This window comes from Strongylocentrotus purpuratus, unplaced genomic scaffold, assembly GCF_000002235.5.
Source record: "Strongylocentrotus purpuratus isolate Spur 01 unplaced genomic scaffold, Spur_5.0 spur5_scaffold_17, whole genome shotgun sequence".
Taxonomy (NCBI): domain Eukaryota; kingdom Metazoa; phylum Echinodermata; class Echinoidea; order Camarodonta; family Strongylocentrotidae; genus Strongylocentrotus; species Strongylocentrotus purpuratus.
The window spans coordinates 29658304-29669569 of NW_022145602.1; positions in this window are offsets into that span (position 1 = coordinate 29658304).

Below are 11266 nucleotides of genomic sequence, written 5' to 3' on the forward strand. Positions count from 1 at the left end.
TGTTTTACTTTTCTTTTTTTTCTCCCCTCTGCAGGTACGTACCAGAAAAGCTTTAATCATTCTCTTTCTCAAATTTGTAAGAGTGAAGTTTTGTCCCGAACTATTCATCCCCTGTAACATCATAATCATAATATGGTTGATCTACAAGATGTACATATATTAAGGTAAGAACTAGACTAGTGTATTAGTATGTGTACTCATGTCGATTTAGTGTGTTGTGGACTAAGAGCTAGGAGGGCATTAACTTCATGTACAAAATGAGAGTTAATGACCTTCTGGCTGTAAGCAGGTATCAAGCTTCATGTTAACCAAGTGTGTTCAGATTGCGTTAAATTTATGTGAATAAAGAGATGAAGAAAGAGCTTAGTATGGAAACAATGACCAAGAAATATGAAATTTAATTAGCAGACAGATTAATGCAGATGGATTGTTTTGCTGTTATCAGGATTTTTAACAAACAGTTGAAGACAGATTTAGAAAAAGAGGGAGAGGGAGAGAGAGAGAGAGATAGAGATAGAGATAAAGAGATAAAAAAAAAGGGTGTAAGGGAATGAGGGAGAGGAGGCGGAGATAGGGATTTAGGGCGGGGGGGGGGGGGGGGTGCAAGGGAAAGAATGTGCCAGAATAGAAGAAAGCAAAATAGATGGTAGCAATGAGAAATTTACACTGAGGGGACGAAATACAAAGAGTGAGTGAATACATACTAAAAGGGTTGAGATTTAGAATGAAGAGGAGTTTAAATGACAAACATGAGCATTTAATGTTCTTTTAAAGGAGTTATATTGGTTACATAGGCATTGAGACAAATTGTTGACTAATTGATCTCACAGCACAAGTTGAAGTAGACTGAAATCATTCTGACTGACTTACTATAGCCTACCTGAGGCAATTAACCTGTCTTCATAACCTAACTCTGTGTTACCTCATCAGTCAGGGATACACAACAAGACTTCAGGACATTACTCACATGACTTGCGTGTTGCCAATATGATGTTAGTCGACAGTCAGTGTGAGTGGGATCACATGACCTTACGCTCAATTCAATTAACGATGCCACTTTACTTTCTGAGACCTTCACATCGATTGCTTCTCCGTGCATGTGCCTCATTTTCTGCTATCTGTTAGAACATTCATGTAACGATCCTCAACCTGTTTTGTTCTCCATCATGTTTTTTTTTAGTTGTTGTTGGGGGGGGGGGGTGGAAAGTCATCTAGGCCCTTTTGAAAGAGAAACCACATGTCTGAATCATGGAGGGAGTTTACCCCATTGCCATAACATTTGCTTAGTGGTATAACATGTGTCCTTAACAGCTTGGAAACAGCTTTCCGATGTCTGACTAATCCCCTGAACTTCAGGCTACAGAGCAGACGGGCAAAGTGATGATTCTGCAGAGCGTGTACACTCTTAAAAATTCTGCTTCTAAACAGAAAATGTTACCCTTGTGTGATATTAAAGATACCGTCGCTGTTTTCACGAAGTGACGGTAGTGAACAAAAATTGCATTCACTTTGCGTTACGATTTTCCTCACTACTGTCACTTCGTGAAAACAAGGATGATACAGTTGAGTTTTGGTATTTTTTATTGAAGAAATTATTGGAAAAGGCTATTAATCATTTTTAGTTGTGATGTCCTGGAAACATCAAAATTTTAGCAAAGTAATTCAAATTTTGCTGAAAACTACACACAATGAAATTCCTGCACACATATATGTGTATATGGGACTACACTAGTGTGTAGCATAACACATATTGGTTCAAGACATCAAGAGCAATGGTGTTGATGTCACAGTGATTTCTTCCACATGAGAAATAAAAGAACTAAAGAGTTCACAATTATGTTTGACCTTCACCAGTACTCCGCCTTTCTTTTTAAGATGGAATGATGAGGGAATAGTCACATTAGAGGCATTCACCGAAAACTGAACTTATTAAGGTAGTCAAATATAACCCTCGCCATTGTGTGAATGAAATGAAAGAGTATGTGAAGAGTGAGGTAGCAAAACGGACATAGAGAGAAAGGGAGAGAGTGGGAGAGAGAGAAAAATAGGGGGAGAGAGCAACAACAAAAAAAGAGGGGAGGGAAGGAACTAGAGAGATAGGGAGTGAAAAACAGAAATGTGACTTTATAAGAAGGAGAAAGGGGAGATTGAAAGTTAAATCTAGAAGAAATTATGTAGCTTTTATTTATCATAGCAATAGGTATTGACACGACACGTCTTTTAAACGGGGTCATTGGCTTTTAGAAATCATTAATTTTTCATGGTTTATATGGTTTACATGGTATACAGTGCAGAAAAGTATCGCTTTATCCATTTGGCTAATTGCTCTCAACACAATTAGGTTTATTGGTTGTAAATATGAATTTATTTTAGCTTGTGCATAATGTTGAAATTGATGAAAGTGAACAGAATGTAGATTTCATACTTAATTTACACTCAAAATAGGGTTTATTGCATGTAAAGGTAGTAAATGAATAAAATCTCTTGCTTCTTTTTGTCTCCCTGTAGTTTTGTCTCTCTCTCTCTATGATATTTGTTCTATATTTTTCCCCCAATATTCTCTCCAGAAAATATGAACGTAAAAGGAAAAGAAATGACATAATGAAAAAAAGAAGAAAGGCCCACTCTGTTTGCCTGTGCATAACATTACATTTTGTTTAATCTAATTGGAAGGTGATCATTTTTTAGTAGTACCCACACAATTCTAGTGGTACAAGAAAACGTGATAATGCAGTAACATCAGAAAATATAAGAAGAACAAAACGTCTTTTAAGCAGACATTTTTTTCTTCTCAATCTTCACAAATGCTCTCTATTTTGTTTTTCTTCAACTGCAAATGACACAAATTGTGTTGTCGTGCTGTAAATCTGTGTATATTACATTTGTACTATAATTGAAAGTTTATTTGATTTGTAATATCCAGTGAAGTATATTACATATTAATCTTTGCCTCGCACTGCTGGCTGGCTCCTCATAATCTGCCAAACAACTAGCGTCTAATTTGACGGATGCACAATTCCAATTAGCTGGTTGTTTCCCTTCATCATGATTGTGTATATGTCTATTGATTGATCTACATGTTCTGTCGGAGCCAGAAGGGCGTTAATTCATTTTAGTTCATGTGGAAATAAGCCTTTCTATTACCAGCAGATGCACTGCAGCTGAGTTCATTATATCCTCAAAAAGCTGTAATGTATATGCTTCATTGAAAGAGATGGTGGTATTTTGTTTAAGATTTTTTCTTCTATTTGGTGAAATTAATTTACAGGCTCCAGAGTTTGGCTCTAATTTGTTTTTATTATTGAATCTGCTTTTCAATAAATGCGAGGATTTGACCTCGTAAGTTCCTATTGCATCTATCAACTTAGTCTTTTACCGGTGCCAAACATGTTGACTATGTTTCAATGAAACCTACACTTGTGCATTGAGGGCCCTTCGGTATTCTAATTTCCAGGGGTTGTTTGTCACCTCGGCTGGTATCTGTTACGAGAGAACGCGCGGCACTACGTCGCTTCCAGTGTACAGGAACGATTCATCATGTCGGGTTACAGCACGCCAGCTCTGTAGTCAATTGGTCGCCATTGAAGGAAGGTAGTCTTGACAGGAGAGATGAATAAGAAAAGAAGAGAGAGAGATGAAGGGATAGATGGATATATGGAGAGATGTGGAGAATGGTAGAAGGAAAGAGAAATGGGATGATGGAATGATGAAAGAGATGGAGAAAGGAGAGAGATGGAGAAACAAAGGAGGAGGATAAAAGAGACAGAGAGACAGAGAGAGTGACCGAGAATCCATGAAAACAAATTCTTCGTTTTCAATTACCACTCTCAGCATTTTGACGGTCACTCACCCCCCTCTTCTTGTGACAGTTGTCATGGCAACAAGCAAGATGTCTCCCATATCCCTCCATTCTTAAAATTCACCAGTGGTCTTAAAAATACCACATATTACATTTTCCTGTTCTTGGACCTTGTTGTCATGGTAATGAGGTCTTCTTCCTCTTTTAGTGTTGAAGAGCAAGTGGTAGATGGGGATTTTGCCCTATTTCATCACTTGTCTTCATTGCCTTCTCTTAATGTCTCTGAATGTCTGTCTACCGTTCATGCTTTACTCCTTTATCACTCTATTTTCTTCTCTCCTTCCCTCTCAGTTTTTAATTTGCTTTGCTGTTCTTTTTCAATATTTATATAACTATTTATGTCTTTTGACCTTTCACACTTTTCTCTATCTTATAATCTTCACATCTTGCTCCCTTCCATCAAGGAGCATATCTACCGGTATCTCTTTTTCTGTCTGTAGTTTTCTCTCCCCCCTCTCTTTATCTCTCCTCTTTGCATCTCTCTCTCTCTCTCTCTCTCTCTCTCCCCCGTCTCTCTCTCTCTCTCTCTCTCTCTCTCTCTCTCTCTCTCTCTCTCCCCCTTGACTTGGCTACTATCCCATTGCTCTCTTCCACTCTCTCTTCCCCTCTCTCTCATTCACACACACTCTCCCATGAAACCCCATACACCCTCCCTCTATCCCACCGAGTCAATCGTCTGTTTTGAATATTGATTTTACTACTCTGTGCTCTGTGCGCTTGGGGGACCTGAGTGTTAACAGAGGCCCTTAGATATCCACATAAATCTCTTTCTCTCTCTCTCTCTCTCTCTCCCCCTCTCTGTCTCTTTCTCGCTCTCTCTGTCTCCCTCCTATAAATCCTTTTCTCATTTACCCCTCTTTCTCTCTTGTTCTATGTATGTCTGTCTGTCTGTCTCCCTGTCTGTCTGTCTGTCTCTCTCTCTCTCTCTCTCTCTCTCTTTCTCTCCCCTCTCTCTCTCTTTCTCGCTCTCTCTGTCTCCGTCTCCCTCCTATAAATTCTTTTCTCATTTACCCCTTTTTCTCTCTTGTTCTATGTATGTCTGTCTGTCTGTCTCCCTGTCTGTCTGTCTGTCTCTCTGTCTGTCTCTGTCTCTCTCTCTCTATATATATATATATTTATCAATTTCTCAGCCTTTCTCTTCCCTCTCTCTCTCTCTTTCTCTCTCTCTCTCTCTCCTTATCTCTCCTCCCCTCTCTCCTGTTTTTGCTTTACTTCCTCACTTTGTATCTTCCTCTGCTCTTTCTTTTTTGCTCTTTCTCTGCACTCTCTCTCTATCCCTTCATTCTCTTTCCCTCCCTCTCTTCCTTTCATCTGACTCTACAGAGAATCTCTCCTTCGATCCTCTCCCTCTCCACCCCACCTCCTCTTCATCCATCTATCTGCTCATTGTGTCTATCTCCTTCTCCTGAATGTGATATTTGGAACTTGACCTCTAAAACCAAAGCTGTGTCAGCCTTGGCTAAATATTAATTAAATCGTACTACACCATTCACTACGATCAAGTGCAACCTACAATTTTCTGAGAATAATTTAGTACGCTTGGTTATTGGTATATGTCAATAGAATGTGTATTGTAAATGCTCAATATTGATGTTAACCTTTCTTTTATTTTTAAGAAAAGCTGAATATAAGCAGAGCCCCCTAATGGATAATAAGAAAGAAATAAAATTTTACAAAAATCTGAAACGTAATGTGGTTTAAGTGTTGCTTTTGATGTGACTTTTATTTTTAAAAAGAACATAACTCCACAGATAAAATAAAGAAAATACTCTCACGAACCTTACATTAAAGTTTGGTAAAACAATTGGTGAAAATGGCTAGAACTGTGCATTAATTCCAAATATGTTTTAAAGAAATATAATTTCTTATTCCTTGTCAGTACTTGTCACAATGCAAAGAGAGGAAATAAAACTGCATACACTCTAAACTAATAGAGTTTTTTTTATATACCCACAAAAATAAATGTATCTTAATTAATTTTTGGCTGTATTAATAATTGTTGGAACTCTTGTTTTTTGCTTCCAAAGATGCTAATGAGCTGTGTCATCCTTAATAATCTCATTTTCAAGTTATAATTTCCCCCAAGATGATCTTTTTCTTTGTCGGTTGTTGCTGTCATAGATGCTGAGAAATGGTATCGCACTTAGTAATTCAATTTATATGTTTCATCGTATAATGATCCAGGCACAGCTTCACAAAGTCCTGTCAAATGCCTGACAGTATCTTTCTTTTATATCGCCAAAAGGCATTGGCTTAGTTCCCAGATGAATACATTAAGAAGAAAAGAGATTGATTACACGGCCTTGCACTCATAATTTGATGATTATCATATTGGATTGTATATGTGATAAGGATCTCAAGTATAGACATGTAATTCTAACCAAGCTGCGATGGTTTCATTATAATGGAATGTTCTGGTTTAGTTCAATTTGCAGGCCATTTATTTCAGCCTTAAGAGGTAGAAGGGTCTTAGTTCTGTATTCAAATGCTGGAAGGAGTACGTCCTTCTGGTTCTAAGCAAGTTTCTTATTTGTTAATACATATTTGTTTTTTCTCCAAGAAAAATACTAGAATATTCATCATTTTTTTGTTCTCCTAGCAAATTAATATTTTCCAAATTTCTTCACGTTGTATGGATTATAAGAATTTACTCTAAATGTGATTTAGATTTGGATTTTTAAATGGCGTAAATATATTCATATCATGATAGTAATAGATTCAAGGAGTCATTCAATTATTACCATGCTGTTGGCTTACATGATAATATGAATTGAGAATTAGATATAAAAAGAAAATAAGTCTTGGCATTTAATTTTCTCTCTTCTCTTTCAACTGTGCTTGAGTGAGAACAATTAGCAAATTATCAGCCTTACATTATAAATTGATTACAAATGGTTTGAAGATCACTCTTTTTGCATATGTTTTGCTACGTTTCAAAGCTGAAATAACATCACTGTTGCTTCAAAGACCTGCTTTCTATCTAGCATTTAGTCAGAAATGAGATAAACAAATATGCCTTAATTTAACCTGGCCGAGTCGTAAATATCAGCTCCATTAAGATGATACGATCTTCTTCAAGATGCTTGAAAGAGATACGGAGAGAGAAAGAGAGAGGGAGAGAGAAATTGTCAATTCGCTTCACTACCGCATACTGAATGCATTTTACACACTCGTAGCATTTAGCACACTGATGCATAGATCTACCACCACACACACACACGCACACTGTACAGTATTCTACTATCTCACCCTGAAGTGAGCACACTAGTGTGTATCTACTACTAGTATGGTATCTCGTAAGCTACAAGTGCTGTGTGCAGGCCTTCCTAGTTGTATATATCCCCGCTGCTTTTAAATTTTCTCCCCACTCTAACGCTATCTACCGCTTTCGAGGGGGAGGGAATATATGTTTGTGTTTTTTAGCGTGTATAGACTGTAGCAGAGAGGCACGTTCTAACAGGCACACTGGAATGAAATGTTGATGATTTGAATGGTTATGGCAAGAAACTGACGCTGGAAAAATTAAGTGGTGGTTATGTCGGAGACTGTAATCTTGAATCGATGATGATCAGGCAATGTTTTCTGGCGTGGAGGAAAAATGATATGATTTTACAAAGCATTTTTGTTGAGCATTTGCAGATGCCTATATCTGTGCAATGTTATCAGTACTGACCGGAATTTCAGATATTTCCGTTGCCAAGGCGATACTAAAGGAGCATCTTAACTGAAATCATTTCTCTTTGGATATTCATTTTGATTTTACCTCCAAATAATTTCCAGTGGATTTTAAGTCATCTTTTCTTGATAACTATTAGACCACATCCTCTTTGGAATTCATCATTTATCTTCAGGAAGAAATTTGCTATTTCTGGAAGCAGTGACATTAATTGACAACATAGATTTGAGAATGAATGAGAGATTGGAGTATCCTAACAAGACATTGTGCTAGGCCTGCTTTCCTTGAATTCAATTCACACTTTAATGAGCTACAAGATATATATCTGCGTGAATAGAAATCATTGCTGCTGCTAAAGATGACATTTTCACCTCCTGTCAAATGTCAGCAATTCTCTTCTATACTCCTTGCGTGAGGATTAATTGAGGGAGAATATTCGCAGTCATATATTACTAAGGGGAAATTAATTTGATGCAATGCCGATTGGCCGATGAGATTTCCACTGGAGGCCCTTGCTCTGTTTTATATCTCCAGGTGCTTCGCACGGCAACCATGGATTGATTAACACATGCACGAGTGATTTCCATCGACTAGAAATATTATATATGCAGTGAAACAGCACACGCAAATGATGACAGTCATGCGTGGCGTATTTACGTTCTAACCAACAAAATAATCACCTTGATGATGGTCTAGTGCAAGGCTGTGTTTATATGAAGTTGGATATATTCATTTCATCTGTGTGGGGATTAATGACATACTGAATGGATTAGTGAAACATCAGTCCTTCCTCTCTGCATTAAAGTATTGAGTTTAATACTGGAGAAATGCTCTTTGAATTTCAACTCATCAAATAACCTTATAGCCAAGTAGTCACATAAATGCTGAATGAAAGAAATGAAATATATTCTGTGATTGATATATATTGTGCTTTGTTAAGTTGTGAAAGATAATACTGCAAGCAGAACTGTGTGTGGAGACATATATCGACAGGACGAAGCAACATATATATATATATATATGTCTACAGCAAGTGTCAGTCAATACATATATATTGGAAAAGAACCATATATATGTTTGCTTTGCACAACACAGTAAGAACTATAGATCTGCAACACAATACCTTTGATTGCAGGTAGAAGCATACATGTTTATGCAGCAAGTAACATATATCTACCACAATAACTGTATATGTGGTTACAGCAAGAGATATGTATACATGTATCTGACAATTAGATAATATCCTGTCTGCAGCAAGCATCTCATTTGAGAACCACATATATGTTCATCCCCAAGAAACATATATATGTTTATCCTGAAGAACCATATATATGTTCATCTCCAAGAAACATATATATGTTTATCCTGAAGAACCATATATATGCCTGCATAGCCAAGCAAGCCTGAGGAGCTTATACTGAACCAGATAACAAGATTATGCCAGAGAGCTATTTCACCCGCATTTACTTGCATGAATGCATTATGCCAGAGCTGCATCGTGACGACCGCAGAAAGATGATTTTAGATGCATGATATTCAGACCCAATTTGATTCAGTCAAACTCATAGCGAAGAGACGAGCTAAGAAGGGGGACTAGCATCTTTGTAATATTTCACCCCCCGGCTGCATCTGTACCCATTCACCACTGATACTTGATATTCTGAGATAGAATTCGCCGGATAATATGAAACCGGTATATCCAATTATTCCGTTGGCTGAGAAAAGATTGGACCAAAATTCCGCTACCAGTTGACACTTGAATTTGATTGAAAGACAACTGTAGCATAAATTACATTCACAGTCTTTTATAGAATATGACAAATTTATTATATATTTCTTTTGAGTCGACTTTTAGATAAATTACTATATCAAGCCTATGCCACTAGAGAATATACAGATATATTTATATCTTTGATTGAACCTATAGAGATAAATACATTTTATATTAAGGTTCTTATCTGAATACTCTTTTTATGATACCTCATGCGATATAAGTATACATTTTCATAAGAATATAAGAACAAAATAGCTGAAATTCCAGCCTAATTAATGCTATTACAGGGTAATATTTGACAAGAGATTACAACCCTTTTAAATTGGATCTACCTCATAAATCCATGCTGCATAAAATGTCCTAAGCAGCTTTGTCAGGAAGATATATCTGACAAATTTCAGCTTATCGTTTTTACCAACCATTTTGGAAATAACTTTTACTAGGAAACAAACAAATACCTATATATATTTATTGGAACTTGTCATTTATATGAACATAAAAGAAACCAAGAACTTGTAATCCTGCTGCACAGTTCCAATACAATAGCAAACTGTACTACTAGTGCCAGTAGTTGTCACCAATTAGTTATCTTTAGTGACATTTACCTAAAACAATTAAACTTGTCTATTACATATCTAAGATAGATCTATAGTTGTCATTGCTTAGACAATTATCTCTACCAATATTTACCTTTAATAAACAACCTTGTCAATTACATCTCTAAGATAGCTACAGTTGTCATTATTTAGACAACCATCTTGTGATATTTATCTACAGCCTACAAGCTTGTTAATTAGACATCTGAGATAACACAGCTCTGTGTAGCTCCTGTACAGCATCACACTGACTTTGAAAAGGTTGCATTAGTTATGATGCAACTCACCCATCACTGTTTGCATTTACTGTGATACGCAGAGATACACATGAGATAAGAACAACGAAGGCGTCAATAGATTACCCTGATGGACTACATACATCTAATACTATTTAGATATTGCTAAGTTGGAAATTCTCCAAAACCAGAGACCAAATACTATACCTTCTCACCTTGATTGTAAACTGTCCATTCCATTTTGAATTGGGAATTTTAGAATTGTACCGTAGACTATATTGTATACCTTTGGATACAAAATACATTGGAGATTTTGAAGAAAGATTGTCTTGCATCAAGTTGGTTGCTTCATTGAACTAAAGTTTTCGGGCAGTTCTCGCCAATTGCCGCGATAGAGAAACACTTCACAGTAAGGAGCCTTTTAATTGATTTGAAGTTCATAGCGCAATTTAGACATCGATGAACTTTTCCAGCGAGTTGAAACGGTCATAAATTTATGCTGACAAATATATGACATACAACAAGGTTCTTATTAAGTCTTTTACTTCAGCAGATTTACTGTGTGCACTACATATTGTGTGTGATGATGTGTAGAAACTGATGTTTCCGGTCATCTCCGTCAGGAATAATGACAGATATATTATCTCCAATATTTTGAATACACAATTTTCTAAAACAAGAGGTCACTGACTTGACAAGCACAAGCAAAGCATTGTGGGATAGCCGATATTCTGTAATTGGAATTCATTCTTGCAATGTGGAATAGAACCATTGTACATCAGGTTTGTTGCCATGTCAGTGCTTTCCTGAGGATTTAGCCAGTGTGCTTTCAGTTAGCTTCATGCCTTGTGGAATTCGCTTCCGTTTACCCCGCAAGCTTAAATTCAAAATGGCGGTCATGCTTTGGAAATGGGACAAAAACAACCAGAAAATAAAAAAGGTAAGCTACAGTTTTAAATTATTTTTCATTGATGGTAATCTACTTTGGTATGCGTTAAGTCTGTGTCATAAATTGTGTCTGCTAAAAGCCATAAGGGAATTAACTCTATGTAAAATTATACAAGTTATTGTCCTTCCGTCTTTTTGCAACAATATTTTGGATCTGAATTAGTTGACACACTAATG